A 20,285-nucleotide genomic window follows, 5' to 3' on the forward strand; every position below is an offset into this window, starting at 1 on the left:
TCCCCATTTTACAGATGCGGTAACTAGGGCACTGAGAAGCGAAGTGACTTGCCCACAGTCACCCAGCTGACAAGCGGCAGAGCCGGGACTCGAACCCATGACCTCTGACTCCCAAGCCCGGGCTCTTTCCATTGAGCCACGCCGCTTCTCATGCGATAGGAAGAGGGAGGGCATTCCAGGCCAGAGGCAGGATGTGGGTGAGAGGTCTGCGGTGAGATAGATGAGATCTAAGGTTGACGTTTGAGGAGCGAATGGGTTGTAATAGGAGAGTAGGGAGGTGAGGTAGGAGGAGGCAAGGTGAGGGAATGTTTTAAAGCTGATGGATGGAAAGGAGTTTCCGTTGGATACGGGGGTGGATGGGCAACCACCGGAGGGTCTTGAGGAATGGGGATTCCCCGAGGCCCCGGATCTTTTCACTAGGCCACCGTGCTCTGGGCGGAGCATCGGAGCCACTCTTCGGGAGTGCCAGGCCTTCCACTCCAAACGGGCTCTTCAGCTGCAGATAATAATAATAATGTTGGTATTTGTTAAGCGCCTACTATGTGCCGAGCACTGTTCTAAGCGCTGGGGTAGGCACGGGGGAATCAGGTCGTCCCACGTGGGGCTCACAGTCTTCATCCCCATTTTACTGATGAGGTCACTGAGGCACCGAGAAGTGAAGTGACTTGCCCACCGTCACCCGGCTGACAAGTGGCCGAGCCGGGATTCGAACCCATGGCCTCTGACTCCCAAGCCCGGGCTCTTTCCACTGAGCCACCCTGCTTCGATCCAATTGTAGCCAAGACACGACTTTGATCGGTTTCTACTGGGCTACGCTTACCACCTAATCTAAAGGCTCTCCCCCGGCCGTCTCGCACCTGAAGTGGATTAAGCAACCGAGAGAGTTTCTTCCCCCGAATTGAGTGGCATTGATCTGATGGCTGGTTAGCAGGCAGGATACAGATAACAGGGGTCTGACTAGAGGATTCTTTTCACCAGCGATGGGTTGAGATCAATAAACTATTAATAACTGCAAAGGTTTAGGGCGAGATTGGTGCAGTGTAGTTTGGCGACTAGAGTTTACCAAAGCTGACGGATTCCCAGAAGGGTAAGTGATTGCGGGAGGGCAAGGAAAAGTCCTTGTATACGGCCAGGGCAGCATAGTTTGGTTCCACTGTCAATTCATCCTCTTTAACTCCGGGCAAAAATCCCCTCCTTTATCTGGGCCCAGATAAGATATGGAGAAATAACTCTCTCTCTCTCTCTAATCCTCTTTTCCCTGCCAGTTTTTCACATTTATAGTAATAATAAGAATATTAGTGACATTTAAGAGCTTACTCCGGAATAAATACTGGAGTAGATGCAAGGTTGTGAGCTTGGACAGTCCTGGTCCCATACTGGCCACCAAATCTTTCTGTCCCCATTTTACAGATGAAGAGACTGAGGTCTCCGGAGAGGTTAAGTGGCCTGCCCTATGTTGCACAGCAGTGTCTGGTAGAACTGGAACTCAAACCTGGGTCTCCTGACTCCTGAGCCCATGCTGTCTCCACTCTTCCTTCCTCTGGACTGTGAGCTCGTTGGGGGCGGGGAAGGTGTTTGATGTTACACTCTCCCAAGGGCTTAATAATGTTGGTATTTGTGAAGCGCTTATTATGTGCAGAGCACTGTTCTAAGCGCTGGGGGAGATACAGGGTAAGCAGGGTGTCCCACGCGAGGCTCACAGTCTTAATCCCCATTCTACAGAGGAGGGAACTGAGGCACAGTCACTTCTCAGTGAAGTGACTTGCCCACAGTCACACAGCGCCGGCTTAGTACAGTGCTCTGCATACAGCAAGTGCTCAATAATTGCGATTGATAAATAAATAAATAAAAATACTTCTTCCTTTTCTTCTCTTCTGCATCTCCGCCTTATTCTCTTTCTCCTCATCCTTCTGCCGTAGTTTCCCCATCACCCCCAGAATAATCTAAGCACCCAAAGGGCCAGGGGCCTCCCCTTTCTTCCCAGCACTTGCGCTGAGAAAATCCTGAGGTTGGCAGCTGTGTCTTTCCTTTTACCTCTGGAGACCTTTGAAGATAGGACCCGCGGTTTGATCTTCAATCCGTACCCCGTACACTTAGTTCTTTACTAGCCCCCCGGGAGTGCTCCATGTGGAATTGCCGCTTGATTTATTTTAATACGTCTCCCCCCCGATTCAATCAATAGTATTTACTGAGCTCTTTGTAGACCACTATACTAAGCACTTGGAAGAGTGCAATGTAACATTATAACAGAGTTGGTAGACATATTCCCTGCCCACAGACGCCTCGTGGTTGGGCATCGCGTCCTCCAGCTCTGTTGTACTGCGCACTCCCTAGGGCTTAGTACAGCGGCCTGCACAGAGTAAGCGCTCAATCGAGAAGCAGGATGGCCTAGCGGGTACAGCACGGGCCTGGGAATCAGAAGGACCTGGGTTCTCATCCCAGCTCCACCACTTGTCTGCTGTGTGACCTTGAACACATCACTTCACTTTTCTATGCCTCAGTTACCTCATCAGCAAAATGGGGATTAAGACCGTGAGCCCCTTGTGAGACACGGACTGTGTCCAACCTGGTTAACTTGTATCTACCCCGGTTCTTTGTACAGTGCCTGGCCCAGAGTGAGCACTTTACAGATACCATAAAAATACCACTGACTGTTGCTCGACCCCAAGAAACCTCACTCTTAAACAAGCTCTGTGAATGTGCTTCTTTTGCGTGCCTGGAAAGTCTGCCAAGCCGACAGCTGCCTTAACCAAGTTAAATTGGCAGGAGGTGGTCCAGAGTTCTGCTTTCACCGAGGTTGGGCTGTTCGGTCGATCAATTGATGGTATTTACGGAGCACTGACTGTGTGCAGAGCACCGTACTAAGCGCTTGGGAGAGTACAGTGCAACAGAATCGATAGACACGTTCTCTGCCCTCAGGGAGCTCGCAGTCTCACGGTGTTGGTCGACCACCAGTCAGGCCTGTCTTGGGCCTGCTGCTTGCCCATTTCGGCATTCGGTGCCAGTCCGGGTGTGTAATTATACCCCTGGAAAATGAGGGGGCTGCCGGTAGGCTCGGTCTCCTTTGGGAGAGGGAAGAATGGGGTAGGGAGTAGGTGGGAGGGGTGGTCTATTTCCTAGACATCGCCTCTCTCTCCATCCCCACGCAAGATGCACATGACTGACTTTTGGTCTGGAGGTCAGCCTGGGGGTCTGGGAGCAGGACCAGGCTTAGAAGATGCTACGCAGCCCCGAGACAGCGCCAGGTCGGTGTCGGGGACCTTTAGGAAAGTGGGTCCCGACACCGAGACCTTCGATCGCCGACTCTCCCGGAGCGATGCAGATGAGGAAGCGGGAGGCAAGGTGCTAAATTCAAAGGAAAGCTTCTCAGCATCCATCAATGGCACTTTCATATGAGGTCCGGGATTCTGACTCCAGAGGGTTGGAAAAAGAGACGGGGAAAAACCCTTACACATTCTCCCAAATTACTAACTGCAAACTTCCACCAGCCCTGACAGAGTCGGGATTAGAGCCCGGCTCCTGAAACTCCAAGGCGTGAACTCTTTACGCTATGCCATATTGCTTCTATAAACTGAGTCCCTAAGGACAGACCGCTACAGAGCCAGTGAGCCTAGTGTCAACCTAGGCAGGCAGTACCGCCAGATACAAGATGTCTGAAAGAGTGAATGAAACTTCCCAGAATGTGCCCTACTGATCCCTTTAATCCCGGAGTTGGTGGGGGGGGGTGGGTAAATATATGAAAATTTGGATCATTAGAGGAGGGCAGCGTGGCTTAGTGGAAAGAGCACAGACCTGGGGGTCGGAGGACCTGAGTTCTAATTCGGCTTCCGCCACTTGCCTGCTGTGTGACCTTGGGCTCATCACTTAACTTTTCTGTGCCTAACTTCAGATATTCAAATGAAATATTTAAATTGTAAAATTTAAACACTTACTCCCCGTCCCTCTTATGTCGTGAGCCCATTTGGGGCCAGGGACTATGTCCAACCTGTTTATCTACCGCAGTGCTTAGCACAGTGCTTGTCTCAGAGTAAGTACGTAAGTATCCTCATTGATATTATTTTTATTACCACTACTATTGTTATAACAATAGTGATATTTGTTAAGGGCTTACTATGTGTGAAGCACTGTTCTAAGCGCTGGGGTAGATACCAGATAATCCGGTTGGACACGGTCCCTGTCCCACATGAAGCTCAGAACCTTAATCCCCATTTTACAGATGAGGTAACTGAGGCACAGAGAAGTTAAGTGACTTGCTCAAAGTCACGCAGCAGACAAATGGCGGAGCCAGGATTAGAAACCACGTCCTCTTGCCTTCCAGGCCCATGTTCTAGCTAGTTAGCCATGCTACTTCCCTTATTATAATTATTATTACTGGTATTATCAATGTCTCTTGGGTGTCTTTTTCTCTTGGCTTCCAGGGAAGGGTGGAGGAGAAAGAGGAGGAGGAGAGAACAAACTATGCTGGGCGAAGAGGTGGCGAGTCGCATAATACTCCTACTAATGGTATTTGTTAAGTGTTTACTCTCCGACCAGTGCTAAGGGGAATATAATCGGATTAGATCCGGTCCCTGCCCCAGATGGTGGGGGTCACAGACTAAAGGGGAGGGAGAACGGGAATTGAATCCTCATTTGACAGGGGAGGAAACCGAGGTAACCCGGAATCAATAAGGGACTGGCCCAGAGTCACCCAAAAGACGAACGGTAGTGTCAGGATTCGAATCTGGGTCTCCTGACTCCAGGTCGCGCGCTCTTTCAACTAGGCCGTGCTGCTTTCTGGGGTCTGAGCAGAAGAGGGGAGAAGATCACCTGCCAAGCAACTTATTACAGTGCCAATAATAATGTCGGTTTTTGTTAAGCGCTTACTATGTGCAGAGCACTGTTCTGAGCGCTGGGGGAGGTACAGGGTCAGCGGGTTGTCCCACGTGAGGCTCACAGTTAATCCTGAGGCCCCCGAGAAGTGAAGTGACTCGCCCCCAGTCACACAGCCGACAAGTGGCAGAGCCGGGAGTCGAACCCACGACCTCTCACTGCGAAGCCCAGGCTCTTTCCACCGAGCCACGCAGTGTTCAGCACGGTGCTCGGAACATAACGAGCGCTTATCAAATGCCATCCTCACACAGGGATTTCCAACCCCCACCCCCCCGGAGGCCAACCGAGACCAGTTCCCGCTTAAAGGAAACCAGGTGCCCTGGATTTCCCAGTTTTTGGTGATTTGTTGAAAGCCAACAGCTGTTGATCCTGCTGGATCCTCCCCTGCGAGAGACAAAACCACCAAGTCCGGCGGATTTAAATATGTTTAGTTTATCCAAGCATATTTAAGTATTGCCAATTAGCCAAACACAAGAATGTCGAAAACAGGAAAGCTGCTGGGAGAGAGGAGCAAGGGAGAGGGAGCCGGGCAGAGGAAAAACGTTATTATCCGAGTGCCGCGCGCAACGGAGCCGGGAAATTTTATTACTCTTTCTCAGAGGCCGTCTGAACTCTTCTTTTAGGGCCTTTAAAAAACCATTAGCGTTATTTCCTCCCCCCTTTCAACTTGAAAACTGTTCCGATAATAAAACCGCTCAGTGGGTGAAAAACATCCACGGCATCAAATCAAACGCGGGGCTGTTAAGAAGGCATAATGGAAGCCGGCGAGGGGAGAGGGGAAAAAAAAAGAAAAAAGAAAAAAAGACACAACAACAACAACAAAAAATTCTCGAATAGGCTCAGGGTGACTATGCCGGAGATTTAAACACTAATGTAGTTGTAGTCCCCGTAATAGTGCCCAGCTTCCAGAACCGAAGGCATTCTCGATTGGCAATTACAGCACTTCAGAGTTAATGTCGTTATAATTAGCAGCGCGATTGCCTCCGTTCCATTACCGACACCTCATTATGCCGATAGCGGAGCAGCGATGACCCATCGGAAACAGATTCCGGTTCTCGCCGGCTCTGCACCGAGGGGTTTCGCTCCTCCTCGCCTCTGCCTCGACCTCTTCCTCTTGCCCACACTCTCCCGAGATGGTTCCCTGAGTCAGAGGGGGCAGGGGTGGGTCGAAGATGGTGGTCTTTCCTCCCATAAGGGCGATTTCATCTGATTCTTTTGGTGGTCTCCGGCCCCCTTCTCCCAGCCCACGTCCTCCGACTCTAGCTGCCTCTGGCTCCCCGTCTCTGCCTCCCATCCTCTCCCGGGTTCCTTCCATCCTCCCATCCCCACCAGCCCACTTCCTCTTCCTTTCGGTCCTCCAGCTGGACTTCCTCCCCAGTCTTTCTTCTCTCCTTGCTTTTCCCGCCTCTCTCTGCTGCCATGGAAACACACCTCGTTCTACATCCTGATTGAGCAGTATGGATCGGCCCAGTCCAACTGTTGGAAGTCAAACTCGGATGGAGGGAAGGAGTGAGAAAGAGAGGGGAGGAAGGAGGGAGGGAGAGCTAATTAACCAATCAGTCAATCTATCGGTGTTATTTATTGAGCACGATCTCGCTTGTGCTGGGCAGCGGCGGCCGTGGAGAGAGTCGAGGGCGGAGACTCGAGTTTACCGCGCGGAAGGAGGCAATGGGAAACCATTTCCATATTTTGACCAAGAAAGCTCTATGGATTCGCTACCAGAAGGACTGTGGATGGAGGTGGGGCGTTCAGGGAGAGAAGCGTCCGTTGCGTTGCTACGAGCCGGAAACGACGCGACGGCACAAGACAGGACAAAACGATGTGCCGAGCTCTGTATTAAATGCTTGGGAGAGCATAATATAACAAAGTTGGTAATAATAATAATGTTGCTATTTGTTAAGCGCTTACTTTGTGCAGAGCACTGTCCTCAGCGCTGGGGTAGATACGGGGTCATCAGGTTGTCCCACGTGAGGCTCACGGTTAATCCCCATTTTACAGATGAGGTCGCTGAGGCACAGAGAAGTGAAGTGACTTGCCCACAGTCACACAGCTGACAAGTGACAGAGCCGGGATTCGAACCCACCACCTCTGGCTCCCAAGCCTGGGCTCTTTCCACTGGGCCACGCTGCGGAGACACACTCCCTCCCCACAAGGAGCCTACAGGCTAGAGGGGGAGACAGACATTAATATAAACTAAAAAACTATGGATGGGTACGATCGTGTTGTGAGACCGAGAGGGACGGTGAATACCAAGTGCCCCGAGAACTCGATGCGGGTAAGACGCACTGCTCGTTGGCCACTCCGGCCCCAGTCTGGGACATGGAATGAAACAGACCAGTCTTTAAAATAAGTTACCGGCCCAGGAGTCCAGGTTGCGCAAATGGAAGATGGTGAGTCCACTGGGAAAAGAGGAATGAGACTAGTGGAAATGAAGCAGCGAGGCTGAAAAAAAGAGTCTTTTCCACGTTCTTTCCATTCCCCTTGCATCTGTTTTTCCTGGGCAACCGCCTGTTGAAGAATCAGTGGATTCAAGTCAGGCCGTTAATCTCTCCCTGGGTGCAGACCTGTGTACTGGGCGCTGAGGGGAATTTCAGTGGATGGAGAAGATATATGTTCTCCGCCGTCCAGGAGCTGCCAGTCTAATGGAAGAGGTGAGATAACAAAAACACAATCCATGGCATAAGCCCAAGGCACAGAACTGAAGCATGAGAAACCACAGGAAGTGCTATGTAAATAAGAGCAATTGGCTTCTGCCTCGGAATTGTGTGCCTCGGTTGATCTGGCCAGCGTGGAGAGGGCTGGAGGAGTCACTGTGGGCCCCGGGCCAGTGTGAGAACAGAGGAGCAACATCCCCAAGGCTCAGGGTCGGGGACCAGGACAGCCTAGACCGGGCGGAGGCCCGGTGGGGCCACGGTTTTCTCTTCCACCCCCTTGCACGAACCCGGATTGGGACCTTGCAAATTTCCTCGTCCCCTTCCATCCAGTCTCCAGGGAGTTGGGCAGAGGGGTTCGCTAATAATCTCCCCCTCTCACAGAGGAGAAGACTGAGGTGCAAAGGGGGTAAACGGCCTATACGGGGCCTCGGTGGCAGGGTCGGCAAGAACGTGGAACGGCCAGACCGGGCGTGCTGGAACCCCGGGCCACCATCAGATGTGCCGTCCTTGAATGTGGAACGATCAGGAGGAAAGGGTCGGGGGTCTCCGGGCCTCCCTGAGCTTGTTAGTCTCTCCCTTTCTGGGAGCCCAGCACCATCGCAGGACGGCCTACCTGTCAGACGGGTGTGTTGGGGGTCTTTCCCCTCTGGGCATACTTACGTGAGGGGGGCTGAATCTCTGAGGGACCCCTGAAGGATAGTCCAGGTCGGGGAACCCCCCGTGGTTGCTCTGAGTCCCCCCCAAAAGGGACCATGCTGACCCAGGCCTGCCTGGGAGCCTGCCCTAGAGAAGCAGTGTGGCTTAGTGGAAAGAGCCCGGGCTTGGGAGTCAGAGGTTGTGGGTTCTGATCCCGCCTCTGCAACTTGTCACCTATGTGAGTTGGGGCAAGTCACTAACTTTTCTGTGCCTCAGTTACCTCATCTATAAAATGGGGATGAAGCCTGTGAGCCTCACGTGGGACAACCTGATTACCTTGTATCTGCTATGTGCTTGGCACATAGTGAGCGCTTAACTAATTCCATCACAATTATTATTATTAAAACCCTCTGCCAGCAAGCCACTGGGCAAGTCATTACAAGACAACGAGTAGCTCATTAGTCAGGATGAATAGCAGTCTGGAGGATGCGTTCTATGGAAAATGGACAATAGGAGCGTGCGCACTCGTTTTTAGGTACAATAGAAGATAATGACCAGCACTGACCGATAATTCGGAACGAGCCCCATCAGGATCCCGAAACAAGAAAAGCTCCAAGGAGCAAGCCCGATTCCGCATGGATTCCCGAGCAGGGTGCGTAGTCTTAAATCAAAATTTATTCCAGCCTAAACTCTTAGCTGTTTCATTCCTAGTCTTAGCACTTGTGTACATATTCTTATGTTTATATCTAATTTATATATACATATCTATTTAGATTTTCATTTCTTCAGTCAATTACTTATTCTGCTGTTTCACCCTGATCTAGTTGAGCTATTTCTTGTTATATTTGCCTGTTCCCACCATTTGCAAATAATTTGGGCCTGCGGGTCTCCCCCGTTAGATTGTGAAATCCTTGAAGGAAGGCAATGCATTTCTTACTTTTGTTGCACTCTTCCTGGCACTTCATAAAGCATATCCCACTCGGTGGTCATTCCATAAATACGACGAATAAATAAATTACCGATAGGTACCCAAGTGCTGTGGGGCTGGGAGGGAGGAGAGGGGTAAGAACCGGGCCTGGGAGTCAGAGAACCTGAGTTCTAATTCCGGTTCCACCCCTTCTCTGCTGTGTGACCTCTGTCAAGTCACTTCACTTCTCTGTGCATCTGTAAAACGGGAATTGAAACTGTGAAAGGGAGCAAGTCAGGGTGACGGAGAAGGGAGTGGAAGAAAAGGAAAAAAGGGCTTAGTTGGGGGAGGTGTGGCTTCAATAAGGCTTTGAAGTGGGGGAGAGTAATCGTCTGTCGAAAAGGAAGAGGGAGGGTGTTCCAGGCGAAAGGCAGGACGTAGGCGAGAGGGGGAATGGTGAGTAGGTTGGCATTAGAGAAGGGAAGCGTGTGGGCTGGGTTGTAGTAGGAGAGCAACAAGGTGAGGTAAGAGGGTGTTTTAATCATAATGATTATGGTACTTGTTAAGCACTTACTTTGTATCAAGCACTGCTCTAAACACTGGGGTAGATATGAGTGAATTGGGTTGGCCAGCAGAAACCGTCCAGGTCAGGGTTCCCAGCTTCTCTGGGTCTGGGCTGGTTAGGAAAAGGCGGAGGAGCGTGGGGAGGGTCTGAAAAGGGCCAGGTTCCAGGAAGAACTGCACCTCCTGGTTCCCAGAAATCCGGGGAAGCCTCCTGGAGCTGTCACTGCCACGGCAGGATGATGGAGACCCCGATCTTGGTCCGGTAGGGAGGAGAGCCTCCGGAAGCGGCTTTAGAGAAGGAGCAGGGCCTCGAAGAAAGAGAACAAGCCTGGGAGACAGAGGACCTGGATCCTAATCCCGGCTCCTCCCCTTGTCTGTTGACTTGGGGCAAGTCAGTTAATAATAAAAATAACAATGAAGGCATTTGTTAAGCTCTTACTGATGCCTACCATCCTACTGAGTGTCCGACCCGATGACCTTGTATCTATCCCATGGCTTAGTACAACGCTTTGCACATAGGAAATGAGTAACAGACACCACATTTCTAACCTATCATCTACCCGTCCTCCCATCATCAGCCCACCTTTGCTCGGGTGGACAGAGCCCCTCGGGCGAGCTGGTTAGCGGCTATTCACAATGTCTGGTGGTCTTCAGGGCCTGTAAGCTAGAAAGGGAAGGACGTTACCTCTCCCCCAAGGATACTAGAATTCTCATCAATCCCTGCTCCTGCCCAACGGAAGGACTTGACCATCTACAGCAAAAGACCTTCCTAACTTTTATAAAGACATGTAGGTCACCTGTATAGCTGCAGCTGTGACTTCTGTGATTTCAGCTTGAAATCCTGTTGCTCCTTTTGGGTTTTGTAGTCAATGTTTGTATCTTTGTTCGCCTCTCCTTATGAGGCTGTCCACAGTCAGATCTCAATCAATCCATTCTATTACTGGGTGCTTACTATGCGCTAAGGACTTGGGAGAATACAATATAACAGAGTTGGTAGATACATTCCCTGCCTACAAGAAGCTTATGGTCTAGTTAACGGAGTTATATTAAACTAAATTACCAAGAGGAGAAGCACCAGAGTCTAAGGATTTGGACAAAAGTACTGCGGGGCTAGAAATGGGGATCGAAGTTCTTAGGGGGTACAGACTCAACTGTATAAGAGACACATTGGATGAGAAGCAGGGCGCAGGGGTAAGAGCACGGGCCCGGGAGTCAGAGAACCTGAGTCCTAATCCCGGTTCTACCACTTGTCTGCCGTGGGACCTTCGGCAAGTCACTTCACTTCTCTGGGCCTCAGTTACCCCACCTGTAAAATGGGAATTAAAGCTGTGAGCCCCATGTGGGGCACTGGCCGTGTCCCACCTGATTAGCCGGCATCTACCTCAGCTCTTCGTACAGTGGGGTGCAGTCCCCGTCCCACACGGGATTCACCGTCTAAGAGGGAAGGAGAACGAATATTTCATCCCCATTTTAAAGGGACTGACGGTCAAGCAGAGATTTTCCCAAGGTCACACAGCAGACAAATGTCGGAGCTGAGTTCTACTTAGGGTCTCCAGCGGTCCAGACCTGTGGTAATAATAATAATGTTGGTATTTGTTAAGCGCTTACTATGTGCAGAGCACCGTTCTAAGCGCTGGGGTAGACACAAGGGAATCAGGTTGTCCCACGTGGGGCTCACAGTCTTAATCCCCATTTTACAGTTGAGGAAACTGAGGCACAGAGAAGTGAAGTGACTGGCCCAAAGTCACACAGCTGACAAGTGGCAGAGTGGGGATTCGAAGCCATGATCTCTGACTCCAAAGCCCGGGCTCTTTCCATTCCCACTAGTCTATAAGCTCCTTTCGGGCAGGGGACGTATCTGCTAATTCTGTTTTATTTTACTCTCCCAAGCGCTTAGTACAGGATCTGCAAATAGTAGGTGCTTCATCAATACCAATGATTGATTGATTACTTCAACGGTCCCCAGAAGAACCAGGCTGCTTTTTCCCTGAGACCCTCGGATTCCTGAAATCCATTTTCAGGACGGCAATCACTCACAATTCAACCCACTTGCTCCCAAGTCCGGAGAGCTGAGTTTTCTGGGGTTGCTGGAGAGAGAGGCTTCCGGTGTCCCTCTCCCTTTCATCCTGCTAATTCCCCACGTTTCCCCGGAACCTCCCTCTCTCTGAGGAGCCCGCTTCTCATTTAGAAAGGCCTTGGAGAAACCCCTGGATCCCAGCCAACCAGTGGGTGACCATCTTTTCCGGTTGAGATGCCCAATTCTTTGCTTTACTGAGTCCCGGTGACCCCCCACTGTGCGGTCCAAAGTCCTGGATTCAAACTGTGCCCAAGAGAGCCCTCCCTCTGCCTCGGTGGTTGATGGATGAACCCGGTACAAAGTGACAGTCCCTTCTGGCTCATCAAAGTGTAGCTAAAAACAGCCTGGTCTGGGCAGCGGAAAATGTAAACCCTCAGCTTCTCTTAGGCTCTTAAACAGGTCAACTCAATCTGCCCTCCTTTCCCAACCACCGCCCCCCGCTCCCCCCCCCAGCCAAAAAAAAAAAAAAAGAGAGAAATCCACTACTTTGCTAACTCCGCTTCGGAAAGTAGGACAAACGCAATTACGCTGTACGCTGTCCGAAGCAGCGGGCAGCACTGGGCAGCAGCGGGTAACTGGAGAGGAGGAAGATGGGGGGGGGGGTGGGGGGTGTGACGAGGTAGCTGACAGTCCGCCTGCCTCAGCTTGCTGGAGAGCTTCTGGTTTCTTATTCTTCCCAACTCCCCCGGACAGCTTTGCCTGAGCCTGGGAAAACGCTCAGATCTTGCGAGCCTCAAGCCCGCCGGGCCATTCGGGGGAGGGCCCGGCCTTGCCCAGATCCGGGACGTTCTGACTCAGGCAGGGGCTGTGGGGCCACCACATGGGAAGGGAGATGTGACCTGAAGGCCCCACTTCCGGAGACCACAGAGTCACCCGAGGATCGGCTCGGTGCCCTAGGGTTGTTTTGACAGGGCCCAGCCATGGCACTGGGCCCTGAGGAATGGGCAGCACTGGGCGGGTCACACGGTGCCACTCTCTATACTGTTCTGTCCCTCACCCCATTCTGGCACAGATCCTCACTTGGGCCTCTTGGACATCCACGCTGGCTCTCTACTAACAAATTATCAAGTGGTTCGGTCCACCACAATACAGTGTTTCTGCAAGAGCCGTTATGGGGCCAGAAATAGCCAGGAATCTGGCACGTCTTCCAGGCTGAATTACCCTTACAATGTGCTGGATTACCCTAGCCCACGATGACCACCACCCTCTGGCCAGGCGCGACCTCTGCTTCGGCCAACTGTATCCTTCTCCCTGACCACCAATATCCCCTTAATCTCTACTTTCCGCTACTCTCACGAGAAGCAGGGTGGCTTAGTGGTAGAGCGCGGGCCCGAGAGTCAGAAGGGTCTGGGTTCTGATGCCGGCTCTGTCACCTGTCTGCTGTGCGGCCTTGGGCAAGGCACTTCACTTCTCTGTGCCTCAGTTCTCTCCTTTGCAAAATGGGGATTAAGAGTGTGAGCCCCATGCCGGACGCTGGCTGGGTCCCACCTGATTAGCTTGTATCTAGCCCAGTGCTTAGTACAGTATCTGATACATAGTAAGCACTCAACAAATGCCGCTATTATCATTATTATTATGTCTCTCATCTTTAATAAAACTCTCTCTGGATCTCTCTGCACAGTCCAGCTATCCCCCCCACCTCACCCATCCTGTTCAAACTGTGAGAATGGGGTTCTTCTCCTCCATCTCCCATCTGTTTCTTCACTGCCAGGAGACCCTACTCTATCCTAAGCTTCCCAGACATCGCTGTTACCTTTGATACTACGGACCGCTTCGTTCTCCTGAAAACGCTAGCTTACCTTGGTTTAACTGACACGTCCTCTCCAGGTTCTCCTCCTATTTCTCAGTCTATTCCTTCTCAGTCTCTTTCGGGGGCTCCTCCTCTGCCTCCCCTCCTCAAAGTGCGGGAATTCCTCAAGCCTCTGTTCTAGACCCCCGGTCACCTCGCTTACCCCGACTCTTTCCGTGAGCTCTACTGGTCCAAGGCTTCAAATACAGCTTCAGATGGATGAATCCCAAATCTACCTCACCACCCCTGACCTCCCTCTTTTGCAATCTTGCCCGGCCTCCTGTTTCCAGTACTTCTCTTCACTGGAGGCCTCACCTGCACCTGAGGTTCAGTATGTCCAAAATCGAATTGCTCACCTCCCTGAGACTGCAAACTCCTTGTGGGCAAGAAACGTGTCGACCTAATCTGGGTTACTGTAGTCTTCCTAGCTCTTAGTTCGGTACTCTGAACACAGTGACCACTCAGTAAATACGACTGACTGATGAAATACGATTGATTGGTGATGGGGATGATGGTATTTGTTAAGCGCTCACTATGTGCAAAGCACTGTTCTAAGTGCTGGGGGGCTACAAGGTGATCGGGTTGTCCCATGTGGGGCTCACAGTCTTAATCCCCATTTTACAGACGAGGTAACTGAAGCACCGAGAAGTGAAGTGGCTTGCCCCAAATCACGCAGCTGACAAGTGGCGGAGTCGGGATTAGAACCCGTGACCTCTGACTCCCAAGCCTGGGCTCTTTCCACTGAGCCACGCTGCTTCTCAATCCACTGAGAATCTCAATCTCAATCTCAATCAACGCTTCTCTATCCATTGGCCACAATACTTCTCAAGTCTTACCTGTGTATTCTTCCCCAGTGCTTAGTACAGCACTGTGCACACAGTAAACACTTAATAAATACAATTAGGATTACTATTACTACTATTTGAGACCCCATATTCAGTCTAGTGCTGCTGTAAGCGTGTCCCTAGGCAGTAAATTTATAGCGGGCAGGGAATGTTCTGCTACCTCTGTTGTATTGTACTCTCCCAAGGGCTTAATATCATGCTCTGCACAAAGTAAGCACTCAATAAATAGCTTTGATTAACTGATTGATTATTGTCAGGTTTCCCTTCACCACAACTCCAATAATAATATTGGTGTTTAATATTGGTATTTGTTAAGCGCTTACTATGTGCAGAGCACTGTTCTAAGCGCTGGGGGAGACACAGGGGAATCAGGTCGTCCCAGGTGGGGCTCACAGTCTTCATCCTCATTTTACAGATGAGGTAACTGAGGCACAGAGAAGTTAAGTGATTTGCCCACAGTCACACAGCTGACAGGTGGCAGAGCTGGGATTCGAACTCATGAGCTCTGACTCCAAAGCCCAGGCTCTTTCCACTGAGCCACGCTGCTTCTCTAAATCCAGGATGCGCCCCTTCCTTTCTACTCTACTTCTAGAGAAGTAGGGCTTCTCTACTTCTAGAGAAGCAGCGTGGCTCTCAGCGGAAAGAGCCCGGGCTTGGGAGTCAGAGGTCATGGGTTCGACTCCCGGCTCGGCCACCTGTCAGCTGTGTGACCGTGGGCAAGTCACTTCACTTCTCTGGGCCTCAGTTCCCCCATCTGTAAAATGGGGATTAAGACTGTGAGCCCCACGTGGGACAACCTGATTCCCCTGTGTCTACCCCAGCGCCTAGAACAGTGCTTGGCACATAGTAAGCGCTTAACAAATACCAACATTATTATTATTATTGTTACCCAAATAGCCACCACTCTCCTTGAGACTCTTGTAACATCTGGGCTTGACACTACATCAACCTGCTCGCGGTCCCATTAGTCGGTCAATTTACTGAGCGCTTACTCTGTACGGAGCACTGTTCTAAGCGCTTGGTAGAGTACAATGCAAAAACATTAGCAGACGCATTCCTTGCCCATAATGAGCTTGCTTTCCTGCCTACTTCCAGTCTCTTCCTTCCCAGCTCAAACATCGCTCTAGGGCCTGGATGGCTTTCCTAGAACATTCATTCAATAGTATTTATTGAGCTCTTACTATGTGCAGAGCACTAAGCGCCTGGAATGGACAATCGGGCAACAGATAGGGGCAATCCCTGCCCACTGGCGGGCTTTCAGTCTGATCGGGGGAGAACGTCACTTTACCCTCCCCAGAAACCTCCGACGGTTGTCCTTTCCTCTCTGCATCAAGGAGAAACTCCTCACTACAGGCTTTAAGGCACTCGATCAACTCTTTCCTTCCTACGTATCCCCTCTCTTCTCCCGCTACGGTCCAGCGTCCCATTCTTCGCTCCTCTCAAGTCCATCTACTCGTTAGACCTCCTCCTCATCTGTCCCACTGCTGATGCTTTGCTCCCTCCCTTTCTTTCCTTGCGGTCCCTCCCCCTTCACGTCCGACAGACCACAGCTCTCCCCCGTAGTCCAAGCCCTCCTGGAATCGCATCTCGTCGAAGAAGCCGTCCCGATTGATTTCTTCTCTCCCTCCGTTACGTCGACCCAACTGCAACCTCAGCACTTGTGTGCCAACTGAGCCCGGGTGAACTCGCCACCTCCCATCACACTGTCTGCATAACTTACAAATCCTAGTACTTAAACCCTAACTTGAGCGCTTCCCCTCTTTTTCTCCTTCCTCATATCTACAAAATGATTTCAGGGTGTCCCCCCGCCCGTTGGAGCGTCAGCAACGTGAGGCGGTGACTAGGTCTACTTAACCGCCTGCCGCGTGGTCTTGGGCGAGTCCCCTAACTCCTCTCGGCCTCAATTTCCTCATCTGTAAAATGGGGATTCATTCCTAATCAGTCACTCGTATCGAGCGGCTAATTGAGCAAGTACAGTATAGCGGAGTATTCATTCAATAGTATTTATTCATTCGATAGTATTTACTGAGCGCTTACTATGTGCAGGGCACCGTACTAAGCGCTTGGAATGAACAAGTCGGCAACGGAGAGAGACGGTCCCCGCCGTCTGACGGGCTTACGGTCTAATCGAGTAGATGTGATCTCTACCCACAGAGTTTAGAGAAGGAGAGACGGGCATTAAAATGAACTATAAATGGGTATGTTCGTAAGTGCTGTGGGGCTGAGGGAGGGATGAATACCAAAATGCTAAAGGGGAATAGACCCAAGTAAGAAGCAACGTGGCCTAGTAGAAAAAGCACAGGCACGGGAGTGAGAAGATCCTTGGTTCTAATCCCGACTTTGCTACTTGTCAGCTGTGTGACTTTGGGCAAGTCACTTAACTTCTCTGTGCCTCAGTTACCTCATCTGGCAGATGGGGATTAAGACTGCGAGCCCCGCATGGGACCTGATGACCCTGTATCTCCCCCAGCGCTTAGAACGGTGCTCGGCACATAGTAAGCGCTTAACAAACACCGGCATTGTCGTTATTATCCTCTGTGCCTCAGCTACCTCATCTGTAAAATGGAGATTAAGACCGTGAACCCCCTTCTGTGTCCAACCTAATCAGCCTGTATCCTTCCCAGAGCGCAGGGTACACAGTAAGGGCTTAACAATACCACTATTATTATTATTAATGTTATAATTGAGAGGCAGCACGGCCTCCTGGAAAGAACACAGGTCTGGGAGTCGGAGGACCAGAGCTCTAATCCCGACTCCACCGCGTACCTGCTGTGCGATCTTGAGCGGGTCACTTAATTCTCTGTGCCTCAGTTTCCTCATCCGCAAAATAGGCATTCAATATCTCCTATTTAGATCGTGAGCTCCGCGTGGGATCCGGTTATCTTGTCACAAGCCCAGTCCCTAGTCTAGTGCTCGACACAGAGTAAGTGCTTAACAAATACCAGTTATTAACTTCTCCCAAGTGCTTAGCACCCAGTCCCCCGCATCGAGTAGGCGCTCAATAAATCCTGTTTACTGCTGGGTCGGTGGAGGGAGGGAAGACCCTGGGGTCCGTGAAGCGACCGAAGAGTAGCAGGCTGCCAACTGGTGTCCCTCCCCTGGCTGCCAGAAACCCCCCGAGACGCTCTAGGTCCCCTCCCCTGGATCTTCCCCAAGAGCAGAGCCGAGAACGACGACCGGCCCCCCGAAGACCTACGCTCCGTCAGTCGAAACAAGTCCCCAGTTAAAGAGAGCAGTCGCTTGGCAGGCTAGTGTGTTTTAATGGACCCGTCGCTTTAAACTAAGCCTCCGCCATCTGTTCCCCCCTGCTAATTAACCACGCAAAAAGGGAGAATAACTCACAGCAGCAGCAGCGACGCCGTAAAGGCAGAGATGTAAAGGCGCAGATAGAGTGCGTGATTTAAATATACGTGCGGGAGCGCTAGAAAGCCAGGTGAGTTATTTCTTCGGCTCAGACCCGGGCCGGGGAATGGGTTGGTGGGGCCAAATGGTCCCTGGCAAAAGCAAACGCTTGCTATTATTAAACATTTATATTTGCCAGGGGAGTGGCAGCGGGTGTGTGTATAATCTTTCCTCTCAGTGGCTCAGAATCCCGGGGTGGGACGGGATTAGAGGGGACCGACCGGTCCAGGCCCTCGTCTCCACCCGGGCTCGTGCCTAAATAATAAGAGTAGCGGTGGGGCTCAGTGGAAAGAGCCCGGGCTTGGGGGTTCATGGGTCATGGGTTCGAATCCCCGCTCTGCCACTTGGCAGCTGAGTGACCGCGGGCAAGTCACTTCACTTCTCTGCGCCTCAGTTACCTCATCTGTAAAATGGGGATTAAGACTGTGAGCCTCATGTGGGACAACCCGATTACCCTGTATCTACCCCAGGGCTTAGAACAGTGCTCGGCACATAGTGTGCGCTTAACAAATACCAACATTATTATTATTATTGTTCAGAAAAAATAGTAATTGTAGTAATTACTAATCACTTACTGTGTTCTAGGCACCGTATAAGGCCACGGCACGGTTACATGAGAATGAGGTCAGACACAGCCCCTCTCCTACTTGGGGCTCACCGTCAGAAGGGGAGAGAGAACTAAGACGGAATCCCCCTTTTACAGATGAGGAAACTGAGCCCAGGGATACACAGCCGGAGAAAGAGTCTCGCCTAGTGGATAGAGCATGAGCCTGGGAGTTAGAAGGACCTGGATTCTCATCCGGCCCGGCTTAAAGGAAAGAGCACGGGCTTGGGAGTCAGAGGTCCTGGGTTCTAATCCTGACTCCGCCACTTGTCAGCTGGTGTGACTTTGGGCAAGTCACTTAGCTTCTCGGTGCCTCAGATGCCTCATCTGGAAAATGGGGATTAAGACTGGGAGCCCCAGGTGGACAACCTGATAACCTCGTATCTACCCCAGTGATTAGAACAGTGCTTGGCACATTGTAAGAGCTTAACAAATACCACCATCATTATTATCCCGGCTCTGCCACTTGCCTGCCGTGTGACCTTAGGCAAGTTATCTACTTTTTCTGTGCCCCAGTTACCTCACTTACAAAATGGGGATTACGAGCGTGAACTGTTTTTTGGGCTTGGACTGTGCCCGACCGGATTAGCTTGTATCTACCCCAGTGCTCAATACAGTGCCTGGCACATAGAGCTTAACAAATACCAGAAAAACTAAACCGAGATGGCGCCCAGGCTCTTCCCAGTCAGCCATGTTGCTTCTCCTGGAGTATGATTATATCAACATTCCAAGCGCTTAGCACAGTCCTCTGCACATAGTAAGCACTCAATAAATACTACTGAATGAATGAATTAGAGAGATCTCTCCGGTTAGAGGTGAGCATCAGACTGCCCATCTCCTCCTGCTTCCCAGCTCCTCCTCTCAGGTTTTCGTAGGGAAGCAGCGTGGCTCAGCGGAAAGAGCAAGGGCTTTGGAGTCAGAGGTCATGGGTTCGAATCCCCGCTCGGCCACTCGTCAGCTGTGTGACCGCGGGCAAGTCACTTCACTTCTCGGTGCCTCGGTTACCTCATCTGGAAAATGGGGATTAAGACTGTGAGCCCCACGTGGGACAACCTGATTCCCCTGTATCTACCCCAGCGCTTAGAACAGTGCTCGGCACATAGCAAACACCAACATTATTAATATTGTTATTCCCCGGGATTAACTCCGACCCCCTCTCCTGGGATGGAGTTTCTCCCAAGCAGCTCTCCAAACTCCCCCCTTTTTACCATTCAATTATCTCCTGAAAATCCTCCTCCTCCTCCAAGAGGCCCACCGTACATCACTGGAAGAAATGTCTCCTCCTGATCCCACCCATTCAATAGGTGTAGCTTCCAAGATGTTCGTTCATTCATTCAAGAGTGTTTATTGAGCGCTTACTATGTGCAGAGCGCTGTACTAAGCGCTTGGAATGTACAAATCGGTAACAGATAGAGACGGTCCCTGCCCTTCGACGGGCTTACGGTCTAATCGGGGGAGACGGACGGATAAGAACAATAGCAAAAAATAGAATCGAGGGGATGAATATCGCATTAAAGCAATAGCAAATAAATAGAATCAAGGCGACGTACATTTCGTTAAGAAAATAAATAGGGTAATAGACGTCTGCTTGGGACCCCCATCCCCGAACTCTCCTAAATCAAATTTTCCTTTGAATTGGAAGAGGATAGCTGACAGACTCTAAATATGGAAAGCAGCACGGCCTAGTGGACAGAGCACAGACCCAGGAGTCTGAAGCACCTGAGTTCTAATCCCAGCTCCGGATCTACTCTGGAACCTTGGGTAAGTCACTTCATTTCTCTGTGCTTCAGTTTCCTCATTTGTAAATTGGGGATTAAAATTGTGAGCCCCAGGTGGGGCAGGGAGTGGCTCGTCTAAGCCCGTCAGAGGGCAGGGACTGTCTCTATCCGTTACCGATTTGGCCATTCCAAGTGCTTAGTACAGTGCTCTGCCCATAGT

General features: G+C 51.0%; 1 protein-coding gene across 3 annotated transcripts in view; it reads right to left on the reverse strand.

Moving 5' to 3' along the window:
- Positions 1-20,285, reverse strand: part of IGSF21 (immunoglobin superfamily member 21) — a 404,504-nt gene that overhangs the window by 84,051 nt on the left and 300,168 nt on the right. The gene's annotated exons all lie outside the window — the stretch shown is intronic.

This window comes from Ornithorhynchus anatinus, chromosome 5 (genome assembly GCF_004115215.2).
Source record: "Ornithorhynchus anatinus isolate Pmale09 chromosome 5, mOrnAna1.pri.v4, whole genome shotgun sequence".
Lineage (NCBI taxonomy): Eukaryota > Metazoa > Chordata > Mammalia > Monotremata > Ornithorhynchidae > Ornithorhynchus > Ornithorhynchus anatinus.